General features: G+C 46.1%; 1 long non-coding RNA gene across 1 annotated transcript; it reads left to right on the forward strand.

Moving 5' to 3' along the window:
• The first annotated feature begins 289 nt into the window (after nt 1-289).
• On the forward strand, nt 290-9,215 carry LOC149915706 (uncharacterized). The gene is made up of 3 exons (XR_016471647.1): nt 290-747; nt 7,298-7,538; nt 8,926-9,215. It is a non-coding gene; the product is annotated as an uncharacterized LOC149915706 (long non-coding RNA).
• Nucleotides 9,216-14,540: the final 5,325 nt, after the last annotated feature.

Genomic DNA, 14,540 nt, shown 5'->3' on the forward strand with positions numbered 1-14,540 from the left:
CTCGCCCGCCCCTCGCACGCTCAGCGGCGGCGGCGAGCGCGGCGCGGCCCCCGCGGCGGGAGGCGGCGGCGGCACATGGCGCAGCCCCGGTGGCGCGGGGCTGAGGCGGCGGGAGGCGGGGCGGCGGCGGCACGGCTCCGGCGGGCGGGGCGGGGGCAGCCCCTGCCTCGGGCGGCCGCGCCTTCGCCCCCCGGCTCTGCCGGCCTCCGGGCTGCGTCGCGGTGTGGCGTCCGCCCGGCCCCGGGTTGGGCTCGGTGTCGCCGAGGCGAAGCCCCCTGGAGTGGGAGAAGCCCGGCGGGACGGGCGGAGAAGGGCCCGGGAGCCCCCGCCTCGGACCGCGCCCTCCTCGGCCGCGCTCCGCCGCCGGCTCTGGGCGATCCCCGCGGCCGGGCCGGGCTGGGGGCGGTGGGGCCGGAGGCGGTGTGGTGGCATCGCGGCCCGAGAGCTCCTCCCGCAGCGAAGGGCACAGAAAGGGAATTTCTGTCCGAGTTAGCGTAGCATCAGGAAGACAATAAAAGCGCCGGCAGGTTTTGTGAGCAGCGTGCTGTCAGCCCTGCGTTATGCTTTGAAACCCTCTAGGAGGAAGGTGGTAAACCCACACGTGAGGTTTTTTCATCTGAATGGAACACAGACTGAGGGCGATGGCACTGCCGCTCCCCTCCCCGCAGCAGTGGGACCGCGCAGCTCACCGTGCTGAAGGGAAGCAGTCTGACACGGCCAACCAATTCCTCAGCATTGTGTGCCTCAGTACGTAATCTCTTGTGTAATTGATAAAGGATTTGGAGTTACGTGTGTTATCTGAAGCTGCTGGAATGCAGGCTGTGTGCTGTGGTGGGTGAGCTGGGCAGGGGCAACATGCTGATGGGCTCAGAGTTGTTGTCTGGTAGGTGCTTAATTACAGCACTCTGTTCACAGAATCACACAATCACACAATCACAGAATGGCCAGGGTTGGAAGGGACCTCAAGGATCATGAATCTCCAACCCCCTGCCACATGCAGGGCCACCAACCTCCTCATTTAATACTAAACCAGGCTGCCCAGGGCCCCATCCAACCTGGCCTTGAACACCTCCAGGGATGGACGGGGCATCCACAGCCTCTCTGGGCAGCTGTTCCAGCACCTCACACTCTCTCTGTAAAGAACTGTTATTGAGCAGAAAACAAGTTCGCTTCACCAGAAGCTAGCCAGGTTGTATCCATGGCCCAGCGCTGTGTTTGGGAAGAGCCCCGTGGATTCCTATGGCTGCCCAGGCACACCAAGGAGTGAGTACGTGTGCGTTTGGTCATTGGCACTGTTCTGTTGGGGTGTGCGCAAGCGTGTGGTTTGCAAAACTAAGTAAAGGTGCAGTCCTTATGATCTGAGAGCACTTCACCCCTGAGCGTGATGATACTGCATGAAAAGAGTGCTGCAGGTGAGGAGGCACTGTTAGGACAGGGACCGTGACTTTGTTGGGTCGCTGAGCAGAGCCATGCGTGTCTTTGTGGTTCCACAGTCTTGCTGCAAACATAGCACAGCTTCTGTTTGGACACAAGCAAGGAGCAGCCACAGCTCTGACCCTGCAAAGAAGGTTGCTGTGTAGGAGACGCCTTGAGGTTGTTCATGTGCTTAAAATGTTTTATAGGACTTTTTGAACTGTACTAAAACTGCTGTCGACATCAGAGGTTAAATGTGCTGGGGAAAAAAAAAAACAAACCAACACGTTTTTCCTCTGCTTTTTCGCTTGTGAATGCAGCATTAAAGACTGTTACACTCTACTTGTATGGCCAATAAGTGAATGTGTTCCCTTTAAAAAAGAAATCCTTTGAAACTATTCAAACAACCAAGAGAGCTGCATTAAGCAGTGCGTGTGGCAGAAAGGCTGTAAAGATTAAAATCCCATGAGTTTAACTCTGCCTGCTTGTATGTTTGTTTGTTTGTTTTCCTGAAAAACCAAAAGTTTTCTTCTTACTATTTCAAAAAGTATAATTTCTTCTCATGCTTCTGCTGTAGAGCTGATGAGGAAGAGATGTTTCAGTGCCTACTGAAAGCGAAGCAGTGATTCCGGGAACCTTCCTTAGGTGGAGTTCAATGCATCAGCAGGGCTGAAAGCATGACTCACTGCTTTGGGTCTGAGTGAAGTTTATCAGCAAAGAGGCACCAGAGAAGGAGCTGGCAGCGGGGCAGTGGCCTGGCACTGCAGTGCACCTTACACACAGCTTCCTGAAACCCCTCAAAAGCTGGAGGCTAAGGAGGTATCCCCATCACCCATTTTCCACTGTGCTTCTGGCACTGTTCTGTCTGGCCTAGTTTGGAACAGCCTGAGCAATAGGACTTCCCCAGGGAGGCTTCTGTAATAGTAGCATCCGTTTGCTCAGTTGAGCTGTGGCTAGGGCACAGTTTAGGGAGCTGCTTGTGTTCTGGGAGCTTTTGGTTGTAAGAAAAAAAATCTTTTCCCATCTTTCTGCCTTGAGCTCTCACTGGAGCATCCAAGCTGCATGAGGCTCTCTTGCATTTGATGAGCATCTTTTGTATGAGGACAAAAACTGGAGAATTAGTTCACTGTCAGTGGTGCTTCTTCTGGCCTGCCCTGCCAGAGAGGGGAGACAAAACAAATCTCCTTCTGATGGCTTAGTTAGCTTGTTTGAAACTCATTGAAGACCTCTGCCTCCTTGCATGCAAATCAACACAGAATGAGACACATTTCATGGTGAGCTAATGCAGAACGGACCGAGTTTGCAGGTGTGATTTTACAGAATCACAAAATCACCAAGGTTGGAAAAGACCCATAGGATCACCCAGTCCAACCATCCATCTGTCACCAATAGTTCTCACTAAACCATGTCGATCAACACAGTGTCAAACATTCCTTGAACACCTCCAGGGTCTGTGACTCTACCACCTCCCTGGGCAGCCCATTCCAGTGCCTAATTTGCTTCTGCTTCACTGAAGTCAAATTAAGGAAGCATTCTGGAATATATCAGAATGAAAGGCCCAAAGTAACTCCGAAGATTGCTCTTGTGTTCAGAGTGTAAAAGAAGTTTCGAGGTGATTTTGTCCTCAAAACAACTTCAGAGGTTTTGACCTAAATGAAATAATTTTGGTTGTTCCACTCTCTGAATTCTGCAGTAACAGAATCTTAAACATAAAGAAATATCAATAAAGCTGATGTAAAAGCAACCACAATGTGTGCTTCTACTTAAAGTTGCTTATTTTTAAACTCCTTGCTGCTTTATAGCCACTTTCCAAAGTGATGCACTGCATAAGAGGTGCGTATATTTTGCTTTCAAATTGCCAGAGCCACTTGAACTAGATTAGCCTTATATTTTTCAGAGGGACTGAGTCTTCCTGTAACCTTACAGGCAGTGATCTGGGGAGAAGGAAGCTGGGGTGGCATGTTTTTAACTCACACCCCTTCCTCTTGAGCTGTGGAGCAGAGCAGTGACTTTGAGGGAAGAGGGCGATTGATTGAGAGTGTCTGGAAGGACCGAATGTCGTGTTGGTGAAAGACAGCGGCACGACTGCCATGCCTGCAGACAGCAAAGCTGGGAATGGAAGGCTGGTACATGGCCTGTGTGCAAGGGGGTAGGAGAGGCTGTGGGAAAGATTTTCTTATCTGTGTAGCTGGAGGAATCATTGTAGAACTGCTGCAGAGCACATGATACCTGTAAGACAGACAGATCTGACATTATACTTTGTTTTATTACGTAGGAGCTTGTCTATAATTTTGCTGCAATTAAACCCATTGCTTCCAAGCATTGTTTTCATTAGATGTTGTAGAGGGACACGGTTTTAGTGGGAAATACTGGTGGTTGGTGGACAGTTGGACTGAATCACACAATCACAGAATGGCCAGGGTTGGAAGGGACCTCAAGGATCACGAATCTCCAACCCCCTGCCACACGCAGGGCCACCAACCTCCCATTTAATACCAGCCCAGGCTGCCCAGGGCCCCATCCAACCTGGCCTTGAACACCTCCAGGGATGGACGGGGCATCCACAGCCTCTCTGGGCAGCTGTTCCAGCACCTCACCACTCTCTGTAAAGAACCTATGGAACTTAAGACTGGATGATCTTACGATTTTTTCCATCCTTGGTGATTCTGTGATTCTATGCAGAACAGTTGGGTCAAATTCTAGACCTTCTGAGTTAAATGGCCGTTTTTGTCAGCAGTGTCCTGCAGATTTCTTCAGGCTTGTAAAGGGAGGAAGGTCTTTCTTCATTTTCAGAAGAGCCATTAGAAAGAAGTGTCATTATGAAAGTTCTTTACTGGGGCCAAATCAGTGCCTCTGAGCAGACAGGCTCTGGTTTTGCAGGAGGGAAGACTTGTTTCCATTCTTAGGGTGGGAAATGGTTTTGCACTGTCAGCTGCTGCTTGGGGAAGGCTGCTGGACCAGACCACAGTGATGTCACAGCTCTTATGGCACATGATGTTGTTTCATAGCCTGTACCCCCAGGCACCATACCACTGTAGGTGCCCATTCAGCTCTTCATCCTTTGGTTTCTTATCTCCGTGGAGACCCAAGAGCTGCAATAGGTCTCAAACAATGGCTGCGATGGAACTCTGCCAGTCTGGGCCATCTGAAAACATGTTTAAAGCTTCTAAATGCCTTTCCCCCCTTAAAATTAAATGTTTATTCCCTGAAGTCCCTTTTAGGTTTCATCTGACAAATCTCATTGTAATTCATTTGAGCGCTCTTGTGAGTATACTTTCCAAGGGAACAGAAAACAGATGTGATAAATGCCTGAACAAGAGATTTAACCTAGCATCTGTTGTTTTAAAGAAATGTTACAAAACAAAGGAGCGTAACCATGTTTTATTGAGATTTAATTGGTAGATGATACACCTGATTTTCCATTGTATTCTTTTCAGGTCACAGTGAAAACATGTGGTGGAAATGTGCACTGAGGTAAACTCATATGGCCTGTCCACAGCGGTTATGACAAATTTGTGCTGTTTTTTTTGCAACAGTCAGCATATCAGACAAAATTAATCCACTAGTCAGAATGGAAAACTCTTTGTTCAAGGCAAGGAAGTAAAGAGAGTTAAATGTGGTAGGCAGGATTGCTCTAAGGGTCTGGAATCCCTAAAAGCTTGTGAGATGTACTTGTATGGTACTTAACTGTAGAGCTAAGGGGCTAATTCGTATGTTTAGCATAATTATATGCTTAAGTGCTTTGCCAGATTCAGGAATAAATAAGTTGGGATTGTAACATAACTACTTGATGAATACTTCTAAAGATGGAAGCTAATTCGTCCTCTCCTCTGGGGAAAAGGAACCACAGGGGATTCATGTCATAGGGATTCTTTGCATTTCCTCTGTCGGGATTTTTGGAAGTTGATTGATAAAAAACTGAAATATTTATCTTTTCACTTGTTCAGAGAATGCCACATGGAGTGTGTGGGCGAATGGAACATGAACTGAGAAATTCAGCATGTGGGTACCAGGAAAAGGAGTGAAAATTGATTAGGTTATCTCTTATTTTAAAATAATGGTACCAGTTATTTGTACTAATTATTGCAAAATTGATGCAGGGTTTTCATATCTGGGTTAGTAGGTAGTTTTTCTAAACACCTCGTTTCTGTTAAAAAAAAAAAAGAGCTTTGGAATGTGTGCAAACCTTCAGTCTTCTCTACACTTGAATGCAAGAGACATTTCAAATTGAACGTTGATCATTAGCAACACAACATTCACATTCATCATGCTAATATTAGGTATCATCTGAGGATCAGATCACAAGGTTGTGTGCTTTGTTCTATCGTTTTTTGCATGCAAATGACACAGTTGGTTTGGTTAACTTCTCCCTATACATCTCAAGATAACGGTACACAATTTTTCTGTAGATTTGAGCTCTTCACTTTAACAAACATATAATCCTTCCCCATATTTGCTTGTTGATGCATTTGCATTACTCTGAGGGGGGAGGGGGAGAAAAGGAGTGATGAGCACCAGCAAAATCAATGCTCCTCTTCATGAGAGCTGAGGCTGTTTTCTATATGGAGCTGTCGTCACTGGGTGGATGCAAGGCACCCACAGAGCACAGCTTGTCGTGTGCCAGGGCTCTGCTGCTTGTGTGCTTGTCACGGGTGGGCACGAGGGCAAGCCGTGCAGCTGCAGAGCTGGGGCTGCAAAGGCAGCCTTCCATCAACCACCCTGTCTGAGAGCTGAGGGAAAGGAGCAGGTTGCCCAAGGAGGCTGTGGATGCCCCATCCCTGCAGGCATTCAAGGCCAGGCTGGATGTGGCTCTGGGCAGCCTGGGCTGCTGGTTGGCGACCTGCACACAGCAGGGGGTTGGAACTGGATGAGCACTGTGGTCCTTTGCAACCCAGGGCATTCTAGGATTCTGTGAAAGCCGTGCTGCATCACCTTCCTTGTGCATGGGGAGGGCTGGGGGCACGGAGGAGTGCAGCTCTGTGAACAGAAGACTGGTGCACACTCTGATCTTTTGGCCAATTAAATAGATTGCAAGGCCCCTCATTAACTTCTGTCCGTTTCCAAGCAGGCAGCCTGAGCAGAATAAGATTACTTTCTCATTTTACATAAGGCTTTCACATTCTATCCCCCATACTAATTAACTGCATTAAAGGGTCTGGCTTCCTTGAGTTCCTCCTTTCTTGTCTGATACACTTTGAATTAGATGTAGCCATTATGAAAGGTATCAGAAGAAAACCACTAATTTTTTTTCCTGCTTTCTACATATTGTGGGTATTTTTAGATAACACACCTTTCACAAATGCAGCAAAAATAACTTTCTGCAGGCGAATGCTCTATGTGCCATTAAAACCACTGTCCAACTGGCTTTATTTCATTGATATGCAAGTTCTTGTTTTAGATTTTTAGCAAGAATAATTTATCTGTCGATGGCCATGCGTTTTCCTGCTTTTTAAATTTTTTTTTTGTTCTGGATCCAAAGAGTTGGTACTTATTCAAGAAGCAGTGCCATGAAAAATGTTAATGAGCTCATACCGAGTCTTACTGCCATGCAGTACCACTGAGTGTGTCTCAGTGTCTGTTGCTTTACTTCAGAGTGCACGAGGCAGAAGAAGAATCAGAGTTAACCAAACATTTACTGTAATCCAGGAAGGCAGTGAGAGCACAAGGAAGCGCTGCGCAGTCAGAAATCCAGCAATGCAGCCTCTCGGTGCCTCTGCTTACTGATATCTGATGTATGTCCAAGCCTTCACTGGGGGCACAGTGAGCAGTTGCCAAGGGAAAAGCAATGAGACCAGTAGTGTGTTTGAGCCCTGAGACTAAGAATGGCTTTGATTAAATTCATGTCATTTTACAGGGCTCTGATATCCTTCTGTTTATTTTGCAGCTCACCCACCTCTGTCTACACCAGGAGGAAAAGACACTGGAACACATTGCTGAGGGAAAAAAAAAAGAAAAGAAAGGAAACAAACAGAAAATCGAACTTGCCAGTTCTACCAGGGAGAGTGGTATAACTGCAAAGGAACGGATGTATTTCAGCTCGATGGGGACGATCGTGCAATCCTCTGGGCACAGTGCAGAGCTGTAGTCAGCCTATCTGCTGCGTGGGACCAGATTCATTAGCTTCAGTAAGATTGCTTCGCTGAGTAGGATGAGTAGGACCTGGCTTTTAGAAAACCACAGAGAGTATTACTGCAGGGTTCTCAGGTTTTTCTCCCTGTTTAAATTGGCTCAGCAGGCCTTGCAACAATCCCTGTTGGTTTGAACAAAAAATGATTTGCAGTTTCCTAGAGGCCGACAACTGTTTCTCTTCTAATCCGATATTGCCCCGAAGGGAGGCTTGATCTCCCTGTGGACCAGGCAGCAGTAATCCAAAGTTACTTACATGGGGCCAAATCCTGCTTGCCACCACGTTTAGCCATGGTTTAGTAGTTTGTTTTACATCTAAGTCCACAGTGGCTCTGGATGATATACAAAGTGTGGTAAGATTACATGGCAAAAATGTCTGTCCTTGATGATGTTAGTGCTTGGGCATACTTTTGACAAAGACGTATGGCTGTGATTTTCCTACCTTGAACTTGAAAGAGAAGTCAGGATTTAATTTTATGTCAGCACCTGGAGGCTCTTTATTTCTTGCCTTTGCTCTTTATTGCTCCCACACTGCAAAAACATACACCAAACTGAAGTCTCTAATAATACGGCCTATGGAAATCACAAATGCAAGGTCACACAGTGCTTGCTATTGGCCTCTGAAGTCCAACTTGGGCGCTGCTATAAAAGCAGAGATTCTTCTGCCGTACTCTTCTCTCTTCCTGTGCTGTTGGCCTGGGAACACAGAGCACTTAAAGAGGCTACAGAGCTTTCCTTCCACGTGCATGACAAATGGAACAGTGTCTTCCAAAAGGGCCACTGATCATTACCTGCAGTCTATAGAAGCTGTCAGTGATCAGCATTTCCAGGGAAACGGCTAACTGTCATGCGCCTGCTCCTGAAGGTTGATATGTAAGGGCTTTGTCGGATCAATGGCAGAATTAAATTGCAGGGTCAGTCTTGACTTCAGTTTTTTCTGTAGATTTGGGTTTATGTGAAAGAGAAAAGGAAAGCAGTCAGAAGGTCTTCATCCCTTTCCTCTCCCTCTGAACTGCTGGTGCTCCTGGGTCAGACAGTTATGTTAAAGCCCTGTGGATGCACACAAGCACTGTTGGAGTATTGCACCAACATTGAGTTCCCCGCAGCCGTGGGTTGGAAACTCACTCTTTAGTCTCTGAATGAACTTATGTACTCCTGTACTTCTCCTGCATGATACTGATGGTAAATCTTAAAATATGCCTTCAAGAGACAACTGAGTGTGCCCTGATTTGGGGAGTTTATCCTATTTTGTAGTGGTTGCACTGTGATGGATGAAATAAGCATTTGCTTTTCAGTTTGAGGTTGCTAATGGATTTCAAAGCTATTTGCTGTTGTAATATTTTGCCTAATTATTTTCTCTCTGTAACCGTACGCCTTCTCTTCTAGGATTTACTTGTACGTTCCCATGCAGTTAGATTGATGCAGATTCTCTGCGCTTCCACAAAATGACTCTGTTCAATAGCAATTGGGGTTGCAGACAGAGAAGACGGAGGCTGCAAGAAGGTGATTTTCATTTGCTACTTGAAATGTAATTTCTAACCTGCTTTTGGAAAAAAAATGACACCCCGATCTCAGGAGGTGGGTGACATATCATTCTGTGTGGCACTCATTTCAAAGCACTGGGCAGCTGACTAATGAAGGTGACAAACAGGCTGCACATGAGCCAAATTTTTGACTCTGCTTTACAAAGGCTTTTTTTTTTTTTTTAACCTGGCATCAATTTACAAACAATGTGCTTTTTGGAGGATTTGGTATGGCATGTTGGAAGGTTCTTGTAGGTTCTGCACCACATCTGAGTGGTATGCAGTTTGTGTAAATATTGATTCTCTTTAAACAGGTTGACTTTAACTTGTTCTTAATTAGTAATGGCAGATGCTCAGATGGAAGCTGGGATCATTATTCTAATAATGTCCTATTAGCTTTTCAACTTTCCTCTTCATGTAAGTCTGTAATTAGAGTGCTCTGTCTATCTGCTGTAGCCTACCACAAATCCTATCTGTAAGCCAATACACCGGGATGCCAAAAAGCTGCAGGGATTGTAAATTGTGTCTTATGACTGTGTTTTGGGTAATTGCACTCTGAGGACAAAGCAGAGCAGCGCAGCAGAGCTGCAGAATAGCACCTACCTTCCCTGAGCCCACACGAACAATACTGCATCCTGCAGTGATTCAGAGAGCTGCTCCAACAGCAGGAGCAGCCAGGAGAAGCAAAGGAGCAGTGACTGCAGCCATGCCGTATCCCACCACCACAACAGACCCATATGCAGAGCAGCACTTGGTGCTGATGGTGGTGACCCAGCAGCCCAATCGCACCCCATTCCCAGGGAAGCAGGGAGCCAGGGCAGGTTTGGGAGGGGGACAGTCTGGCCAGGTGGGCAGGGAGAGCTCCTGGCCCTGCGGAAGGAGGCTGTTGTCCTCTGGGTTTGGCTGAGGATCCAGCAGCTCCCCTGCTTCACAAGGCCCAGCTGCGTGGCTGTGGGACATGTGGTGGTGTTTCCTCTGCTGGGAGCTTCTGGCTTTGTGTGCGTTTGGATGAAGCTTTTCCCCTAAGCTGTTGTTTCATCTCCTCACATGTGTTTGTGACCCTGTTCCCAGCACCGGGCACTCACTCAATGTTTCCTTCAGGCAATTTTCTATCAGCGCAACTGCACAGAATCTCACCATGCTGTTCAGCACCATCTGATGGAAACCAGCACTGAACCCAGTGTGAGATGTTCCTTCAGTGCCAGAGTGTAGAACTTGGCTGGTCTAGTTATTTTATCTTTGTAACTTGTCTCTTACAAACAAGAAAATAGCCTGTTTCATTCACTGCCCTCTGGTGGCATATTCACTTTTCCTCATATTAATCCTTCTCACGTACAAACAATCATCCATTTCGTTTATTGGTCCCAGAGGAGAAGTTAATGTCATTATTTGCACATGGCAAACGTGCAACAGAAAAACAGATGCGTAGACCTTATTAGCTGCCTGCAGTAACATCAGCAACACCCAGAGCTGTGATGCCCCCAGGGGTCCAGGAACAGCCCCATGGTCCCCTGGCTCCCTCCCCACCTACTGTGAGAGATGCTCCTCCTGCCCTAAACGCTCATCCCAGTCACGTTTTGTACTGGAATAGAAAATGCCAGTTATTACCATCAGATAGGAGGGCACTGCGTCTGTACGTTTGATGTTTCCCTCAGGAATAGTGTCATTAAACTCCTTCAGTGTTGAGTCTTAATTGTGTACTCACACTGAAATAAAATGTCATTCTAAAAAGCACACTCCAGCTTTTCAGCCTTCTGGAATCAATCCTGGAATGGCATAAATCTGTCATGCTGTCCAGAAGAGACTTCTTTCTAGGCCAGCAGTTACTCAGACCTGATGGCTTATCTGTAAAGCTTTCCTTCCTTGCTGTCTCCCCGTGCTGATCACTGTGTCTTTCTTTTCTGCTCCTGTGGACACGTGGGTTGGTTACTGGTTCCATTTAAAACAAATGAATGGTCAGACTCTGTGGGATCCCTCCAAAGCAGTTGCCTGATCCGTTTCTCTGTCCTACAGCCTACACCAGGCAGAGTCTACCTGTTCTGATTAGGTATCTGTGCAAATGGACTTAACAGATGGTAAATTGTGCACTGACGTGAGACAGGAATCAACCTCCATATCTGTCTTTGCATTATTTTTACAAAACAAAAGATACTTCTGAAAAGCAGAAGGTTGGTTTGTAGGGCTAACCCACACTGCCATACTGCTGTGCCCAGATTCATTCCATTAAGTTCATACCCCCTCTACATGTTGTGCAGTCTAACTTGAAGACTATGTAAACTCTTGCTTCTTTAGAGGAGAAGTTGCCAGGGATTTTTTTTTAATTACCTTGTATTTCTCAGTGTTTGTTTAATTTCATTCTTTCATTCAGACTATGCTTGTAGCATACCCAGCCTGATGTGACTAAGCTGTTGACTCACTTCTTTTATGGCTGCAATAAAACTGGATCTAATGACCAGTGTCTGGATTTCAACCACCAAAAGCATTTGCAAAATAATCCAGATTGTTCCTACTCAAGATTCTGTGTCCTGGTATAACGTTCACTTAATTGGAAATGCCAAGTGAGCACAGCCCACTTGTAATCACAATTTTGTCTTCTTTTCTAGAGATTATCTGCGTTATTATTCAGCGTTATCCCAAACCTTCTAGTTCAGAAGGTTTTAAACAGCATTCTTTTGGAATCTGTCCCTGCAACCATTAGCACTGGTAATTGCACTTAAAGACTTAATGTCAACAATTAGCCTTGCAAAAGGGCTCTAGGGATTTCATAACTTTAGGAATTAGCATCCTGCCTGTGTGTAGCATCCCTATGCTGTAAGTCAGGTGTTCCTCAGCCCCTGCAGGTTTTTGATGGTTGGACCGGATGGTCTTGTAGGTCTTTTCCAACCCTGGTGTTTCTGTGATTCTTTGATTCTGTTTTCAGCCCTAAGACATCTGCAATTACAAGGCTTCCAAACTGCAGTTGTATCATAATACTTGACGCTAAAGCCATTCAATTACATAAGTTTCTCAGTTTCATTTAAAAGAAAAGGTAAATTAGCTTGCACAGATGAGCTGAACACCTAGGTGTGGTCCAGGGGACTGAACAGGGGAAGTACATGCAGTACTGGCTTGTGCCTTAGTACTAGCATGGAAAAACTTAGCTCTGCTCAGAGTCTGGCCTCCTCTTCTCTGAATAATGCTTTTTAAAGTACTGTGTGCAATTTCATTTGCTTTAACTTTCTTATCTCACCATAAGCTGAGTTCATCTGAACATCTCACCTTTCCAGGTGTAGACAACAAGGAATTAGATGCACATTAAAACCCTGGTTCAAAATGATTTGTGAGTTTCTATTGAAGCTCTCTGTGAAGCCTAGCAATGCCAGCAAGGAACTCGGCTCCTCTTGCTGCCTCTCTCTTCTCCTCAGGGACTTCCCTTGCACTTTCACCCCCTGCAGATCCTGCCCAGGTCCTGGTGAGGGCTGGGGACAGGTCAGGGCTGCAGATCTCACTCTGCTCTGTGCAGCACAGCCAGAACTCCATGCCTGGTGGCCCAGAAGAGTTTATATCACTGCCATCACTGTCATGTCCACTTCCTGAACAACAATGGAAGAGGCAATGGCTGTGCTATGAGCTGCATGTGTGAGAGCAGCCTTTTCTCTTTTTCTCACCCTGACTGCATGAAATGTAATGTCTCCAGGGGCAGGGATGGGCATCTTCCATTTGTACAGTGCTGGTGACAAACTACAGACTTCATGCCTGATGGATGTCCGCTTGGGACACTGTTCCTATTAGCGTGTGAGCAGGCACATTGCCTGTGCCAGTACCCACTGCTTTAACTGTTGTTGCAACCATACAGGAAACATCTGACTCCAGAGAGTACTATATATATGCTGAACCTATTTCCAGAAAGATGCTCATTCTTTATCTGCATTATTTCACCTAAAGTTCAACCTCCAAGATTCATTAAAAGATAAAAATAGCAGAGAGGCAAACAGCCTCTTGGCAGTTTGGGAGAGAAAGCAGCATCCCTCTTTCCTCTGACAAAAGCAAGCAGGGGTCCCAAGGAGCCATGTGAGGACCCTCTCTGCACACCTGAGCTGCCCTTTGGGTGCCACCGACCGAAACTGTCCTGCAGTGAGTGTGCCAGGACTCAGGGTGGCTCAGTGGAAGCCAGCCCAAGGGTTTTGTCTGACCATGGCACTGCTGCAGCTAACACAGGGTCCACAATTCCTGCAAAAAGGCAGCTACCTTCTGTGGAGCTCGACAAGAAGTTGTTATGCTCGCTGCAAGAGCAGCACTGGCTTTTGCTAAGTGGTTGAGTGGTTTTAAACAATGAAAAATTAAAACAATCATTCAATTAAATGTGAGCAGATGCCCTGAAGTGAACTGGTGTGGCTAACTTTACAGTTTTATTGATGATAGGGCTTGGAAGTATTTGATCATTCTTATTTCATGACTCTCTTTTGCTTAATACTATCTATTTTTTAAATAGCTGAGGTGGTTTTAAAACCTGAGGTAAATTTTTGTAGCAGCAATGTTTTCCAAGAAAAAATATGCACTTCTCCAAGAGCAGGTTGCTTAGAGGATACTTAGCCAGAGGGGTCTTACTTGGTGTTACTTAGAGCAAGATTGTAAAAGATATTTAAGCATTTGCAGAGAGACTGGCAGCTGGGATTACAGGCTCAGATGTGCAGAACCCCCTGAATTTGTGTTCCATAGAGAGACAAAGCTCCCTGTTCACATGGAAGCCACTTCATGCCCCATCTGCAGGGACCAGCACAGAAACCTGACAGTGGAACTGACACCACAATGACAGAGAAAGGCCCCTTTTTAAAAATAAGTGTTTTATTTATCAGTTCTTCTGCACGAGTTAATACCCAGGTACTCAACAGAAGGTTGAGGACTCAGAGAGTAGATGATTCCTCCTACTGCCAACACAGGACAGCACCAAGGTGACATCTCCTAACAGCAGTTTGTCTTGTTGCTGGATGTGACCCCTTGCTTACCTCTCTGGTCCATAATGTTGTTCTCAGTAGCATTTCATCCTCATTCCTGTATTTACTGTACTGTTTCTGCTTCATTTCTGAATAAACCAGGCAGTTGCTTTGCTCTTGTTGCGAATGAAGAAGGCGGTGCAAGTACTGGAAAGCAGAAAGAGTGCAAATAATGACTTCCCTGGAAAGGTGAAGCATCACTTACCTTATTACAGTAAACTAATTAAAGCTGAGCTCAAATCTTATCCTTGGGGCTATGCATTGGCACCTGGTGATAATATATCTAAGTACACATAAGTCAATCGGAAATAAAAGTCTCCGTTTTTATTAATACAAAAGAATGAACTTTATTCCTTCCGTTTGGGTTTCTAAGACTGGCTATTAACAACCCGGGGGGGTAAACAATGTTCAGATACTGCTATCTGTCCTTCCAGTAGCATGTGGCAGTGGGGTGGAGTCCGGAAGGAAATGTGCAGATCTGGACAGGAATTCAGTTTCCTGGAGG

This window comes from Phasianus colchicus, chromosome 16, assembly GCF_987193195.1.
Source record: "Phasianus colchicus chromosome 16, bPhaCol1.hap1.1, whole genome shotgun sequence".
Taxonomy (NCBI): Eukaryota; Metazoa; Chordata; class Aves; order Galliformes; family Phasianidae; genus Phasianus; species Phasianus colchicus.